This window comes from Equus przewalskii, chromosome 1 (genome assembly GCF_037783145.1).
Source record: "Equus przewalskii isolate Varuska chromosome 1, EquPr2, whole genome shotgun sequence".
NCBI lineage: Eukaryota > Metazoa > Chordata > Mammalia > Perissodactyla > Equidae > Equus > Equus przewalskii.
Window position 1 is genome coordinate 52,893,972 of NC_091831.1, and position 15,890 is coordinate 52,909,861.

The 15,890-nt window shown below is 38.3% G+C and overlaps 1 long non-coding RNA gene and 1 pseudogene across 2 annotated transcripts in view; one reads left to right on the forward strand and one right to left on the reverse strand.

Moving 5' to 3' along the window:
* Positions 1 to 6,142: 6,142 nt before the first annotated feature.
* On the forward strand, positions 6,143 to 8,075 carry LOC139083456 (STARD3 N-terminal-like protein pseudogene; annotated as a pseudogene).
* Positions 8,076 to 10,566: 2,491 nt separating this feature from the next.
* Positions 10,567 to 15,890, reverse strand: part of LOC139074167 (uncharacterized) — a 48,616-nt gene continuing 43,292 nt past the window's right edge. For both annotated transcript variants that reach the window (XR_011523698.1, XR_011523699.1), the window contains exons 3-4: positions 13,091 to 13,392; positions 10,567 to 11,439 (exon numbers count right to left, since the gene is read on the reverse strand). This is a non-coding gene — a long non-coding RNA (uncharacterized lncRNA). The remainder of the gene's footprint in view (positions 11,440 to 13,090; positions 13,393 to 15,890) is intronic.

Genomic DNA, 15,890 nt, shown 5'->3' on the forward strand with positions numbered 1-15,890 from the left:
AATTTTTAATGTATATTCTGCTATGACAAAATGAATAGATGATTATTTACCATAAACCAGTAACGATGCCATGCTTCAGTAATGACATCCCCAGAGTTAAATCAACATCAGACAGGGATTTTCAATCCTAGCTTCAAAACACTGTGAATATTATCTAGAACTATTTCCAGATATATTACAAAATTCTAAAACTAACTAACTAATGAAAAAAAAAGATTTCCCAAATAATTTGATTTCACTGTAATCTTGCAGCTCTTTAACATACTTTTGGAAGGAGGAAGAGAGTCTTTAATTCAAATAAATAACATTATCTGAACCTGTCAATATGTTTGAGCATCACAGAGCCATGGGATGAAAGGGCAGAAGCTCTTACTGCTCCTTGGCCTTAGTTGATACAATTGGGAGATTTAAAAGAAGGGCCAAAGAGTCAAAAGGCTAGCTTCCTTCCAGCCCTATTCTGTCACTTTCCCACTGGGTGGCCTATATATATTACAAGACACTGACCACCTCTAAGTTTCATTTTGTCTTTTCAAAACAGAAATGATACCACCGACCTCCCACAGTTGCTGTGAGACTTAAGCAAGATAATGAGTGTGAAAGTACACAGTACCGTACAAATATAAGACTGTTAAATTCTTTATGTGAGGAGGAGTACTTTGGGATAGGTGCCACCTATTAAATGAAACATATCACTGTATTTTAAGAACAAATAAAAACTTTAAAATATCTTTTCGGTCTTTAAATTTTAAGTTGAGCAGTAACAGATAGATGAACTCTTTTTGAAGAATTATAGAAGGAAAATATAATCCAAAAATTCAAGGAAAAGAGACATCTTAGGACTGATTAATTTATTAGAGAATATAATGAAACTTTTACAATAAATGAAAGTCAATATATTGGACAGAGATAGAAGCTGATTCTCAAAATGGAAACCAAAGAAGTGCCTGAGCATTCCGTGCACTGGTAAATCTTGAAACGTCTTCTTGATGAAAGGGGAAACTGACAACCACGTACTTTATATTGGCCTGATTTTTAGGAGCTTTGAGATTATTTTTATGTACTGATTAGTACTTCTGATGTGAGTAGAACAGTTTGAAAACACCATGAGTGCTTTCCTCACTTACTGCAGGTAGTGAATCACCTTGACTTAATATAAGTAAAGAGAGACCTCCATGACATGGCTGTAGGGCCACTGCTTCCAGGTTTTTCTGCTCTCTGTAGCTTTTGCTCCACCTCTTCCAATACAATGCCTTTGCTAGGAACAAGCTATATCATCGCAGACTGGTCCAAGCTAGGTTTTTAATTCTCCCCCTCAATGCACTTTTCTCTCATTCCAGCATTATTTCACAGGTGCTTGATGTGTTATTATAGGTGTGGTTTATGCTGACAGGCAATATAAACTGATAAAGATCATCAAAGGACCCATGTTCTCAGTCTCACATCTACACAAAAGATTGGTGAATGAATGTGCATTCATATGTTTTAAGATAAAATCAAACGTTTAATGCAGGTATCTTTCTAAAAGGGGACCCTTTACTTTAAATGAATTTTTATTGTTAACTAAGCAACTGCTAGACCCAATGTGTCAAAAAAGAAGACTGCCGTGTATTTCCCCAGAGGACAGATCTAGGACCAATGATTTCAATCATAGAGAGACAGATGCTGGCTCAGTACAGACAAGGAATTCCCGGTGGTCAAAACTCTCCAAAAAATGCCTCTTTAGTTAGTAATCCTGAGGTTTTCATCAGAGGTTGATAAATATGTTAGAGGTGTTCATTTGTCCACCCATTCATTGACCTAGTCATCAAAAACGTATTGAGCACCAACTATATGCTCAATATTTGCTACAATGGAGGATTCCATGCTGAGATCCACAAGGAGATACAAACTCTTGGAGCTTAATCTCAAGGACTCAGGTATGAATGGTAGAGCAGATGGGACAAAAAAGGGGCTGAACACAATGTCATACTTTTCTACTCACAGTGTAAAGGTTGACCTGGGGTCTTGTTAGAAGTGCAGTTTCATGCCCCACCAGAAGCAAAGTCTACATTTTAACAAGTTACCAGGGTGATCTTGTGTTTGAAAACCACTGTTCTAAGTTTCTTTCTAAGCCTGAGATTACATGTTTCTATAACTCTACACCCTTCCATACCAATAATGAAAGACCCTGGGAGAAGTAAGTGACTTTATGAGACCAAGAGTTGCAGAATGGCTTTCCAACATGGGACCAAATTTTCAGGATTTCACCTCAGTCTAGACCCAAGTTTCCGGGCCAGTCTGGAAAACTCTTACATTCAGATGCCTTTTTCCTAGATTGTTCTTTTGTTAGCCTCTGTGCTACATCTCTATTCTCTTTCACTAGTGTAGCATCTGCCTGACTTTTGGATTCCACAAATAGTTAAGAATTAAATCAAGCAAGAAAGAAAATCTTATTTACATTTGAGTTATACCGATGTTGATATTTCTCTGATATTTCACACTTATTGTAGGAGACCTGGATTTTTCTTAGTAAAAGATACAATCGAACACACACACTCCAAACATACATCAGAATGTTTCATCTTCTGCTTAAGCACCTCCGATGTCTGCCATTAGGATAAAAATTCAAACGCCTCACCATGGTCCAAGGCCTCTACAAATGATATAACCCTGTCTTTTCTCAAGCCTCATGCCACCATCTCCCTTGCTCCTTCATACTAGTCATCTGCCCATCTGTCAGTTACTAGAGGTTTTTCTGCATTAGGACCTTTGCCTGTGTAGTTCTCTCTGCATAGATAACTCCCTGGCTTTCAATGGGACTGTCTCCTCATCACTTAGGTCTCGGCTCAGGTGTTACATTTTCCCCAATCCCCCCATCTAGAGCAGGTCCCTCTATTATTCTCTCTCACAGTCCCATTTTACTTTCTTCATTGTATTTCATTAATAATCTCTGTGTTTTTATTAGGTCTTTGACTTCTATATTGTCCCTTTCCCTCCACTGGATTGTAATGTCCGTGAGGGCAGAGACACTGTCTTATTTTCCATAGCACAGTGCCTTGCTCATAATAGCCTTGCAATAAATATTTGTTAAATGAATTAATGAATATAGTAAAGTCACTTTTTTGTTTGAAAGTTTCATTTGCCTCGAATGAAATTACAGGCAGTTAGAACAATTTGCAGAAATTTTTCACAAACGTGAAATAGAATAGCTTCAATCTTTGATTGCAAAAGTAAGATAATTAAAGAAGTAAGATGATAAATTTCCTTTTTTAGGACTGGAATATGTTTCGTCAGCTGTAACCTTGATATTACTATAGGTGTATTACTGTGTAGTTTTCCTGTAAGTAGATGACATCATTTAGTACTATCCTTTTTCTTTTTTAAATCTCTCGCAGTGCTATTAATCAAACACAAAGCCTATAAAATGAGCCTGATGTCGTCTTGTCCTTTGCTGGTTTCCTGATTGGAAAGCTCACCCTTGGCCTGTGATCACATTCATTTGGCAGAAAGTCGGCTTATTTGATGAGTAAGGGCATCAAAATATTTCTTTTCTTGGTTAAATTAATTCTCTTTCCCCTAAAATACAGTATAAATAGAAAAGATATGTCAAATAAACCTGCAGATACTATTTCTCCTAATTCTCTAAATGCTACCCAGCTCGTGTCTGAGGAATAGAGCAGGTAACATGGGGGGAGACTAACATCGAAAAAGCTCAATGAGTTGATCAGCCTGGTACTTCACTCGGCCAGCAGAGCTCATCTTCCTTCCCTCCCTCTTCATTTAGTTATTTGTTTTTTGAGGATAATGATGTTGTCATCTTCCTTTGCAATTTTGCGCTCATATGCTGACAGCCTGATTGATTTATACTTTTACTAATTATGCACCAGGAAGTGGTTTGGACTCCATGGAAGAATGTTTCACATAATACAGACTATTTAGGATGCAAACACAATTTACTTACCTCCCAAATCCAAAAACTCCCATCTGCTTCACTGAGCAATACTAGGTAACGCGTAATACTTGCAACTAATGCAATACTGCTGGGTGCATACTATATACTAGGCTCTATATGGTTCACATATGTTACCTGATTTAATACCCCATTATAGCGTGCCAGCCTTTGAAATGTATGTGGAAGAACGAATGTAGAGAATGGGCCATTGTAAAGAACTGTATTGTTTGTTTTCCAGCTTTATTGAGATATAATTGACATATAGCGTGGTAAAGGTTTAAGATGCACAATGTGATGAGTTGATACACCTATATATTGGGAAATGTTTACCACAATGAGGTTAGTTAACACGTCCTTTACCTCACATAATTACTGTTTTGTTGTTGTCGTTGTTGTTGTTGCTATGGTGAGACCATTAAAACTGTGCTCTCGTAGAAGCTTTCAAGTATACAACACAGTATTGTTAACTATAGTCACCGTGCAGTTCATTAGATCCCCCGAAATTATTCATCCTATAACTGAAAGTTTGTAGCCTTTGACCAACATCTCCCCATTTCCTCCACCCTTTGACCCCTTGCAACCACCATTCTACTCTGTCTCTGAGTTCGATGTTTTCCGATTCCAAATATGAGTGAGATCATATAGCATTTGCCTTTCTCTGACTAATTTCACTTTACATAATGTCCTCAAGGTTCACCAGTATTATTGTAAGTAGTAGGATTTCCTTCTTTTTTATGGCGGAATCATATTCCATTGTATATGTGTCACCAGCTAATTGCCCTGAGGAACTCAAGGGTGAGTTTGGAAGCATTTAACTGTTTTTCCAAATGGATTTTTCCCTCTTTTGTTATGTTAAGGAGATGCAATCACCAACCACCCTGAACCAGACCAACCCTCACCAAAAGAGCTATGCCTATGACTTACAACTTATTTTTAATGCTAAGGTGTTTCCAGGAGGAGCTTAGGCCTTATTACCATAACCTGCAGTGTATGTGGAAGCATGTTTTCCAACTGAGCCTGCACAAGCGAATACCCACCTATCCCTTTTGAATATTCATCCCCCATCCAAAATAAAAGGTCCCTGCTTCCCTTTGTTCGGGGACGCCACGACTTTGGAAATGATTTTGCCTGGTCTCCTATTTGCTGCAAATATACTTTACTTTGTGAGACAACTTACCTCTTCGAGTTGGTGGGGAGTCTTACTTAACTCAGCAGGAGGCGAACCCACTTTGGTTTTGGTAACATATATACACCGCATTTTCTTTATCTATTCATACATTGACGGACACTTAGGTTTTGTCCAAGTCTTGGCTATTGCAAATAATGCTGCAATGAACATGGGAATGCAGATATCTCTTTGAGATAGTCATTTCGTCTTCTTTGGATATATACCCAGAAGTGAGATTGCTGGATCATATAGTAGTTCTATTTTTAATTTTTTGAGGAAGCTCCATACTGTTTTTCACAATGCCTGCACCAATTTACATTCCCACCAACAGTACACGGGGGTTTCCTTTTCTCCACATCCTTGTCAGCATTTATTATATCTTCCCTTTTTGATACTAGGCATTCTAACAGATGTGAGATGATATCTCATTGCGGTTTTGATTTGCATGTCCTTAATGATCAGTGATGTTGATTACTTTTTCATGTATTTGTTGGCCTTCTGTGTGTCTTATTTGGAAAAATGTCTATTCAGTTCCTCTGTACATTTTTCAATCAGATTGGTTTTGCTGTTGAGATGTATGAGTTTCTTATTTATTTTGGATCCTAACCCCTTATCAGATATGTGGTTTGCTTTTAGTGTTTGTTTATTAACATATTTAACAGAGAAGCCTGAGTTTACCCTCCTTTTCCTTAAGGTCTTCAGGCTGGAAACAATGTCATGCAAGCAGGAGAGAAATTTGCCTTCATCCATTTTTCTACCACATGCTATTATATTATAATGTCCTTATTTTCCCAGTGAGGAAGTTGAGGTTCAGAAAGGTTTAGGTCTCACAGGTGGTAAATGTTGAAGTTGTGCTTAGGCTGTATTTTACTTTATTCCAGAGTCCACAATCTTGACAAATATTTTATAAACTGCCTCTAATGTTTATTTAAGTTTATGATAATTGGTTGTGATTTCTTTTATTATTCCCAAAAAGTAACCTTTACTTTTAAAAAGTGAAATCAAGAAAATACTTGAAAGAATATTAGGATGAGAATGTAGGGATGTGGATTCTAAGCAGCACCTGTCATAAACGAGGTGAACCTTGGGAAGTTACCAACCTCTATCCTCAGTAAGGTATTTAGATAGAAAATTCTATGATTTCATTCTAAGGCTCTTACAAACAACTTTACCGAAAAATAAAAGTCACCTGTGACTCCTCTGTACCTCATCTATACACATACGTATATTTTTTACTTGTTGTAAACACTTTGTAGATGTTATTTTATGTTTCCTTAGTAATTGCAATTTTCTAAATCATTATGTTTAGAGAATAGTGATTTAGAATAAATTATCATAAAATAACATTTTACAACTGTACCTGTCACTCTTTTGTTTTGTTTCATTTTGTTTTTTTTTTTGAGGAAGATTAGCCCTAACTACTGCCAATCCTCCTCTTTTTGCTGAGGAAGACTGGCCCTGAGCTAACATCCATGCCCATTTTCCTCTACTCTATATGTGGGATGCCTCCCACAGCATGGCATGCCAAACGGTGCCGTATCCGCACCCGGGATCCGAACCGGCGAACCCCAGGCTGCCAGAGTGGAATATGTGCACTTAACCACTGCACCACTGGGCCGGCCCCAGTACTTGATATTTTTAATGAGAAAGGAAGATGAACGTCTGGCTGTCTGGGGAAAAAAAAGGTTATGGGTTGGGAATTTGAGTTTTGAAGTTCCCTTTTGCATTCTAATAAGTTGGCTTATTTTGAAATCTCTATTTTAAACCAAAACCCTGATATGGCTTTATATTTTTCTCCCAAATTCTTCAACAGTTCTTAAATGGCATCAGTTATTTCCACAGTGAAATGGGATCCAGAGGTTTTCATTAACTCACCTCCAGAAAATTCAGAAATAAAACTTATTCACTGATACTGAAAGTCTTTTATCACCAAAGGACTCTGAAAGTCCTGGTGAAAGATAACCACTTCTAGGTCAGGACACAAAGGAGACTCAACTCTTTGGAAGGCTGATTAAAGGAATTATCTCAGATTCCGCAGTCATAACATTGGAACAGACTTGGTTGTAATTTACTTATTTGCTTAGCCATCTGGTCCCAGGCACTAGAGGAAAGAAGGTTGTTATATAATGCACAGATGAACCTGCAGTTCATTGCACCAATATATGTGACAGTTTTATTTAGGGCCCACCCGCTGCCCAAGAAGGCCCACTACCTGGTCAGACTGCAGAGCCACTAGTCCTGGGCCACCGGTAGAGGCCAGTCTCAGAACCATCCGTTGAGATTTCTTTTCTCTAGGGAATGGGGAGCAGGGAAAAGGCCCCACCTGGAGGTGAGCCATCTGCCAGAACACATGGAGAACCCACTCAGTGGGAGCCACAGCACTCAAGCATGGCACAGTGTCTGTTACATCCACCCTGAGCAACTCAAGGCCAGGATTGAGTCTTAAGAAGGAAAGGAGAAGACACGTGTATCCAGTGTTGTGTAAGGTCTTTCTGCTTGTTTGTCATCCTTGACCTCTTATTTGTAACCCTATTGTGGATAATAGAATTAAATGTAAATGGAAACATTCCCTCCCCAGAGAAGGAGCTGATGCCATCCAACTATGATTCCTCTTATGAGGATATGAATTTTTTTGGATCTGGCTGCCCATCATTGCATTCTTATTTGCCTGTGTTAAGATTTGATTTCTGGATTTCATAGTGCTGCCATGAGAGGCAGCAAAAGAAAGACTTCTCAAAGTTCAGGATGCTGCTGAGAGGGAAGCACTTATGTAACCCAATGGTCTTTTTCATGGTCAGTTTTAGTCTCCTCTTGAATCTGAAGTAGGATCTGATTAGAAAGCTGATCAAAACAGCTTTGGTTGGTGAAAAAAACCAGGATGGTGAAAAACCACTTCTAGGACTATAAGAGTACTTTCGTTAAGTGTGGAAAGTCTTCACTGAAGGTCAATGGAGGGGAAATAATAGGCTGAGGAGGGGTCGTCCTGCACTGGAAGTTGTAATGACAATAGCCACTGCTGACTTTGTTGAACTGTTAATAAAGAATTCACTTATTGTAATACTTCACAGACACTGTGCTGAATCCATATACATATATTAGCCGAGCCGTGGCTGGTAAGATAATGTGATTATTCTTTCTACATTCAGAGAGACTGAATCTGATCTTTTAATGAATAGATACAAGAATCTTGTGCTGCATTACTAATTGAAAGACTTCTAAATACATTGATTCACAGAATTGTATGTGTTTCACGCATCAAATTTATTTTATATTTATTTTTTTAAGAGCACACATTTTCCTTGCTTTTTAGAATCATGAACATGCAATCTTTGTACAATTTTAAAGAGATAATGAAGGCCAACATATTTAAAAAATGCTTTATTTAGTTTGATTTCTTAGGGTTTCTGAAGAACTTTCTTTTTAAACATGCATTTATGAATTTGCGTACTTTCTCCTTCACAATTGTATCCTTTACAACAAGGACTATGCCATAAATATCTTTTTTACACTAGTAATACTTTGGCACAATGGCTTATAGTAATAAGCTTACAATAAATATTTATTGATTAGTTGATTTTATGTTACATATGGGACGCAATCTAGAATAATGAGTTTTCACACTGTCAGACCCTACCAAACTTTTTGAAAACAGTAATTTCATTTCTGTCTCTATTTCCTCCCCTCTTATGCACTGTGCATGCGTTGAAATGTAGCTTCTATCCTCACCAATCCATGAAACGGCCTTTGGTGAGATCGCTAGTGGCCACCTAATTGGAAAGCCCAGTGGTTTACTTTTCAGTTGATATTTTCCCTGACCTCTCTGTGTTTTCTCGAACTGTCCCCTCCTTTGGCTTACAGGCTATTTCCTACTTCTCTGCTCCTTTTCAGGATCCCTTGTAGATTTGTCTTCCGCTGCAGACTCCTTAAATATGGAGGTAGATTCTTCTTAGTGCCCCTTTTCTTCTTACTCTACCCTCCTTGAATGATCTCACCCCACTTGCAGGACTTCACTGTTACATGCTGGTTAATCTTAAATTGATCTGTCTGGACAGCTGGTTTTCCTGTGCTTTATACCTTATTTCCAGCTGTCTGCCAAACATTTCTACCTGGATATCCCAAAGGCATCACAAACTCAACATATAAGAGCTGATTTCTTCATCCCATCCCTACAGTTCCCATCCCACCACATGACTCTTCCTCCTTACCCGTTTTATATCCTGACTTAGTGAATTTCATTCATTTCCTTCCACCTCATCAGCTGTGCTAGATAAAAAGCTTGGAACTGGGGCAAGCCCCGATGGCCTAGTGGTGTAGTTTGGTATGCGCCGCTTTGGCAGCCCAGGTTCGGTTCCCAGGCATGTGCATACACCACTCATCTGTCAGCAGCTCACATACAAAAAGAGGAAGACTGGCAGTGGATGCTAGCTCAGAGTGAATCTTCCTCAGCAAAAAAAAAAAAAAAAAAAAAGCTTGGAGCCATTTGCAGAAGTGGACTCAGCTAATGTTTTATTAGTCATGGGAGAACAAATTCTTGATTTTCTGTGCCTGGTGACCTCCATCTCTCAGCACTCAACTCAAGTACTGTCTCCTTTTTGAGGCCTTTGTCATACCCCATAAAGCAGAGTTAGATACTCTCACTTCTGGATGCCCATAGAAGTGTTTACTTACTTTTACTATAACACAAAATCGTGTTGTATTATAATTGTCAATGTACATCTACTTCCTCTAGTGAACTATAAACTCCTATGAGTTCATAATGATACTAAAAAATAACAACTAGTTAGTCATCATTGTATGATACTAGTAAACCAATTCATTATTTTGAAAATTAATAGTAAAAAGAAAGACTTAAGGGGCCAGCCCAGTGGCGTAGTGGTTAAGTTTGTGCACTCCACTTCAGGTGGCTTGGGGTTCATGGGTTCAGATCCTGGGAGGACCTACACACCACTCATCAGCCATCCTGTGGTGCTGTCCCACATGCAAAATAGAGGAAGACTGGTACAGACGTTAGCTCAGCGACAATCTTCTTCAAGCAAAAAGAGGAAGATTGGAAATAAATGTTAGTTCAGAGCCAATCTTCACCAAAAAAAAAAAAAAGAAAAAGAGGAAAGAATTAAGCACTTATCCTGCCTTTGCTTTATGAATTGTACTTCTGGGGAGCTATATAGTAAACCAGAGAAACTTTCTTTTTATTCTGGCTAAGGAATGAAGACAGACTAACAGAATTATAATATCATTATTCTACAATCCTTAATGAATTAATGAACCTAGACCTTGAGCACCAACATGTGCTAACATGATAAAACAGGAGATAAACGGACATTATCGCCTCCTGATGAAAACACACCCCATCTATCAAAGACTCTTGCCAAAGGCAGCCAAATTTGAATCTTTTCAGACCTGTTGATTCAACTACCAATTTAAAACCAGAGAATTGAGGAACATGTTAAATAATACCACAGGGTTGCCATCAACAAAATTTAATATGTGCCTCCAGGACAAATGACCTGGTTTCTTCAATAAATAAGTTACAAATCAAAAAAAGATATGGAGAGAAAGCCTAGAAATTTTTAAAAGACCTACAGACATATAGTGAATCACAATGAGTGGACTTTATTTGGATCTTGATTCAAACAAACTGTTAAAATTATTATATTTATGAGATAGTGGGAATGTTGAATATAGATTGTATATTTTATTGTATTAAATAATTATTATCAAATGCTTTAGGTATGATAGTGGTATTGTGGTTATGTTTTTTAAAAAAAGACATCTTTTAGAGATACATACTGAAATATTTATGGATGAAATGGTATGATGTCTGGGATTTGCTTCAAAATTACATGAGAGGAAGGAATTCAGTGGGATATAGTTGAAATAAGATAGGCTATGAGTTTAAGATTCTTGAAGCTGAGCGATGGGACAAAGGATTCATTGAAATGTTGCACTGTACAAAGTTGTTTTTGTTTTTTTTAAAGAGTCTAAGTCTCTAACTCCTAGTGCAGAGCTCTTTCCACCACTCCATTAAATTGGTCATGGAAAAAAAGCAAGAAAATTCTAGAATTTTCTACTTTTTTTTTTTTATTGGAAAAGGGTTCCCAAAACAAGGAACAGAGGCAGTGGTTAAAAATGTTGGCTCTTGAAGTTCATGAACTCTGTTTTCTCATCTGAGTTTGCCAAGAACTTCCTATGTGGTCTTTGGCAAGTTAGATTTTTCTGTCTTGATTTGGTCACTTTCCAAATGTGGTCAGAGGTCAAAGTCCACATGATGACTTATTGAGGGCAGTTCCAGCTGAGGAGGGCTCCACCATTTGCATGAAGATGGTGCACAAAAGTGAGTCTGTTTTAGGAGAAAAGTAAATCAGCTTTTAAACAACTATTAATACAATGGATTACATGACAAATGTAAAATGAAAAACGTTCACAGAGAAAAACAAAAATGATGCTTTATGTGAAAGGCTGTTATTGACCAAAGCTTTGTAAGTAACAATATTTTTGACTCAAAATAGTAGGACTGTCTTTCACTTTAATATAAGATCTCATGGTTGGGGTCCTCTATAACTATTCTTTTTTCTTTTCATAGTTTTCCTTTCTGCTTGCTGTTTGAAACATGGTAATATTAATAGTTTCTACACTGGTTCTAATCTATTGTTTACATTAACAAAGGGCTGCTCTCACTTAGATTTTGAAATGTTTTCAGTGCGAATATCCATAGACAGCTTTGAAAACAAATGAAACGTGATGGTCATTTAATGCAGATACATATATATTTTATTATTTGTCTGTCTTGCCCCAGAAGTAAATGAGGTGGTAACGTAAATGGAATCCACTTTCTCTTTTACCCACCTGGCATCAATTGTTCCCAACTCCAGGCATCTAGTTGAGGATACTTTGTCAGCCAAAGAGCTTGAGGGTCATCCCAGAATTCTCAGCTCCTCATGCAACCCCAGACAATCCCCTTCTGTACAGCGGGATTTTCTCCATGCTAATTCTCTCCCATACATTTGAACAGACATACTTTCTCAACCACAAACATATGCCCCTCTAATTTTCTTTTCATATCTGTAAGTTATTTTGCCCAAGATATACTTATTCATCTGTTTCATATTTAGATAGCCTCCCTCAGTGTAAACTTTAAAATGCTGCCATGGCTATTGGAAAATTTTTTTAAATAAAGAGAAAAGTATATGTTGGGCAATTATAAAACAGAGCTATTACATAGTCTATAAGACAGAAGAGAAAGAAGGAGGGAGAGAGTTAAAAGCAAAATGGACACACCAGAAAGTTTTGAAACTTCTACAACTCACAAAAATTAATGGTGAATCATGGGTTGAAATTCCTTGCTCTAGAAGACTGAGAGGAAATGCTGATATTTAAACAAAATGCGGACCATGATTTTTGGGTTAAAAAATAAGAATCTGAAAAAAAAAGGCATGATGATGAAGTGTATGTGAAGTGAGGAGGGGGTACATGAGAAATGCTCAAAACTAGCTGTCATTAATCAACAGATTTTCTACTGGCTCTGCCATGAGTGTGCAGAGAGATACAGTATTAGAATGGATCTGGGATTATAAATGTGTTAAAAGTTCATAAATAAGATTTGGAATTTACAACTCAAACATTCTTCATGTTGTTCTCTATCATATACTCCTTTTGAAAATGGGCTCACAAGGCATATTATAAGAATGAGGGCTTAGCTACCATCCAAATTCCAGTATGGAATTGCTAAACTTAGCCACTTTGATCTTTGAATGCTTATTTTTCAATTCACACATTACCAGAGAGTCTTGCATTTCCAAAAATTTCCTCGAGAATCTTAGCTATTCCAATAATGACGTTCAAATATTTACCACAGTTTTTAATAATATAGTTTACGAACTACACTGTAAAACATGCTTAAAGAACTTTAGGAAATTGTATGATTTTAACTAAAACAGAGGCAGATTATGGGTTAGTAGTCGTCATGTGGCAGAGATTGCCTAGATGCTCACCAATTCCACTTCCTCTTTCTGGATAAGACTCGTGTCCCAGTCCTGCTTGCTGTTAGGCTGGTGTTAGTTGACCATGTTCTGGGCAATGGCATGTGGAGGGAAGTAATGTACACCACTTCCAGACTTGTCTATGAAACATCCTGGGTGATCCTCCTTGCTCTCTCTCTCTTTACTTGATGGCTGAGTGATGACCAAGCAGAGGAGTCCATGGAGGCACTAGGAGATGGCAGAGCCGTAATACAGAAGCAGCCCAGATCCTGAGTCACTGTCTTGAGGACAGCCTCTAAGGAGAACTGCCCAATCTGTATTGGGCAGGGAGGAGAGAAAGAGAGAAATTTTTTAACTAGATGGTGGGAATTATTTCACTACGTATATGTACATCAAATCACTACGATGTACACTTTAAATAGCTTACAATTTTATTTGTCAGTTACACCTGAATAAAACTGAAACAAAATAAGACAAACAAACAAACAAAAAAGAAATGTTTATTGTTAAGCCACTAAGACTTGAGGGGGTGCATATCAATAGCTGCTAATATTGATTACCCTAAAGAATAATATCGTTTGCAGATATTTGGTATGCCATTCCATCATTTTCTTTACCCAGAGCCACTTTGCTCAGTACCTTGTCTCTGGTTCTTACATCATTGTCTGACCTTCTTACCCACTCCTGGACCTCTGATGTTGACCCTAGGCCCCATATTGTGTAGGCCATGATGTTATACTTCCAAAAATAGCTTGCTTCCTGATTATAGGTTTGAAGAGCTCACAGAGGGCTTGTTTATTCCGCAGGTAATAAATACTTCCATTCAAGCAAAATAATTTCTTGTGAGACAGTAAAACAATTCTTTATGAAAAGATATTTTACATTTTGGAAATCTCCTCCAGATAATACATTCCATCATTCTTTTTTTTTATGTTCTTATTTTTCAACCCAAGATTCATAGTTACATATTGTTTGGGTATCAGATTTCCTCTCAATATTTCAGAGCAGAGAATATTAGCCCACGAGTCACCATTAATCTTAGGTTGTGGAAGTTTTAAAACTTTCTGGTGTGTCCATTTACTTTCACTACTCCCTCCCGTAAACTATATAAGTAGCTCTATTTTATAATTACCTGGTGTGTATTTTTCTTTTTCTTTTAAAAATTTTTTTTTAAGATTTTTATTTTTCCTTTTTTTCCCAAAGGCCCCCGGTACATAGTTGTGTATTTTTAGTTGTGAGTCCTTCTAGTTGTGGCATGTGGGATGCCGCCTCAGCATGGCATGATGAGCAGTGCCACGTCTGTGCCCAGGATTCGAATCGGCGAAACCCTGGGCTGCTGAAGCAGAGTGCGCGAACTTAACCACTCGGCCACAGGGCCGACCCCCATTTTTCTTTTTATTTAAAAAAAGTTTCCGTGTTAGGAAAAAGTCAGTCTTCTTCCTATACTTCTCCTTTACTCTCACACTACTACCACACTCACAACACTTCAGACAAAAGATGTGTAGGTTTTTTTCCCCACACCAAGCAATTCTTCAACACTAGCTGGGTGTCCTATAATTCAAGTCAATTCTGAAAGTGTCTACCTGGAGACAGCAACAGATCCCACAGATTAAGGGCTCAGTCCCACAAGACTGCCCCACCCCCTTCAGATGCCAGTTGCAAGTCCAGCTTGTCACCTGTGCATCTGACAAATCAACTATAAATTGGAGGTTCCCAAGAGCCCCTCCTCAGGTTTGGTTAATTTGCTAGAGCAGCTCACAGAACTCAGGAAAAGAGTTTACTTGCTATTTACCAGTTTGTTATAAAATGACATGATAAAGGATACAGATGAACATCTGGATGGAAGAGGTGGTAGGACAAGGTATGTGGGAAGAAATGCAGAGCTGACATGCCCTCTCTGGGCACACCACTCTCTCAGCACTTCCACATGTTCACCAACCTGGAAGCTTGCCAAACCCCCAAGTAGTGGGATTTTTATGAAGGCTTCTTCCGTGTAGGCATGTTAGATCATTAATTCCATTTTCAGCCCCTCTCCCCTCTCTGGAGAAATGGGGGTGGGGCTGAAAATTCCAAGCTTCTAATCATGGCTTGGTCTTTCTGGTGACTAGCCTCCATCCAGGAACCCACCAAGAGTCACCTCATTGGAACAAAAGACACTGCTACCACCAGGAAATTCCAAGGGATTTAGGAACTCTGTGCCAGGAACTGAGGGCAGAGACCAATGTATATATTTTCTATTATCTCATAGTTCCTAATAACCATAACAGCATTTTGCACCTTCCTCCTCCCAATCTCAGCAAAGAAGGTACAGAATTTACCAGCTTTCCCCTCTCTGCCCAGCACAGCCTGTTCAAGGAGCAGCCCTTGTAGCATATGCCTGGGAAATCCCAAGGTCCTCATTTCCTCCACCTGACCATTTCCAAAACCTCAACAACAGAAAGTCTGGGCTCTTCTCCATCCCCATAATTGTCAATCTGTTGGCAAATCTACCTACAAATTCTGTTATCCTTGAAGCTACTCTGTGTTCAACCAGTCTTTCCCAAAGGAATCGCAAAATCAACCTAGTTTCCATGCTCCCGAAATTTCCTCACCCAGGAAAGTCCCCATTTAGCCTAAATGCACAGTCTGGACTTTATCAAATGCCTTCAGGTAATATGCAGGCTCTACCTGGTGACTAGGACAAGTGGAGGCATTCTCCCAGGGCCCAAACACAGCTCAGGTCTCAGACCTGCCCTGGATTCTGGTAGAAGTCTAGAATAAAGATTCCAAAAGTTTAGAATGCATTAGAATTACTGAAGGGATACCTGTTTAA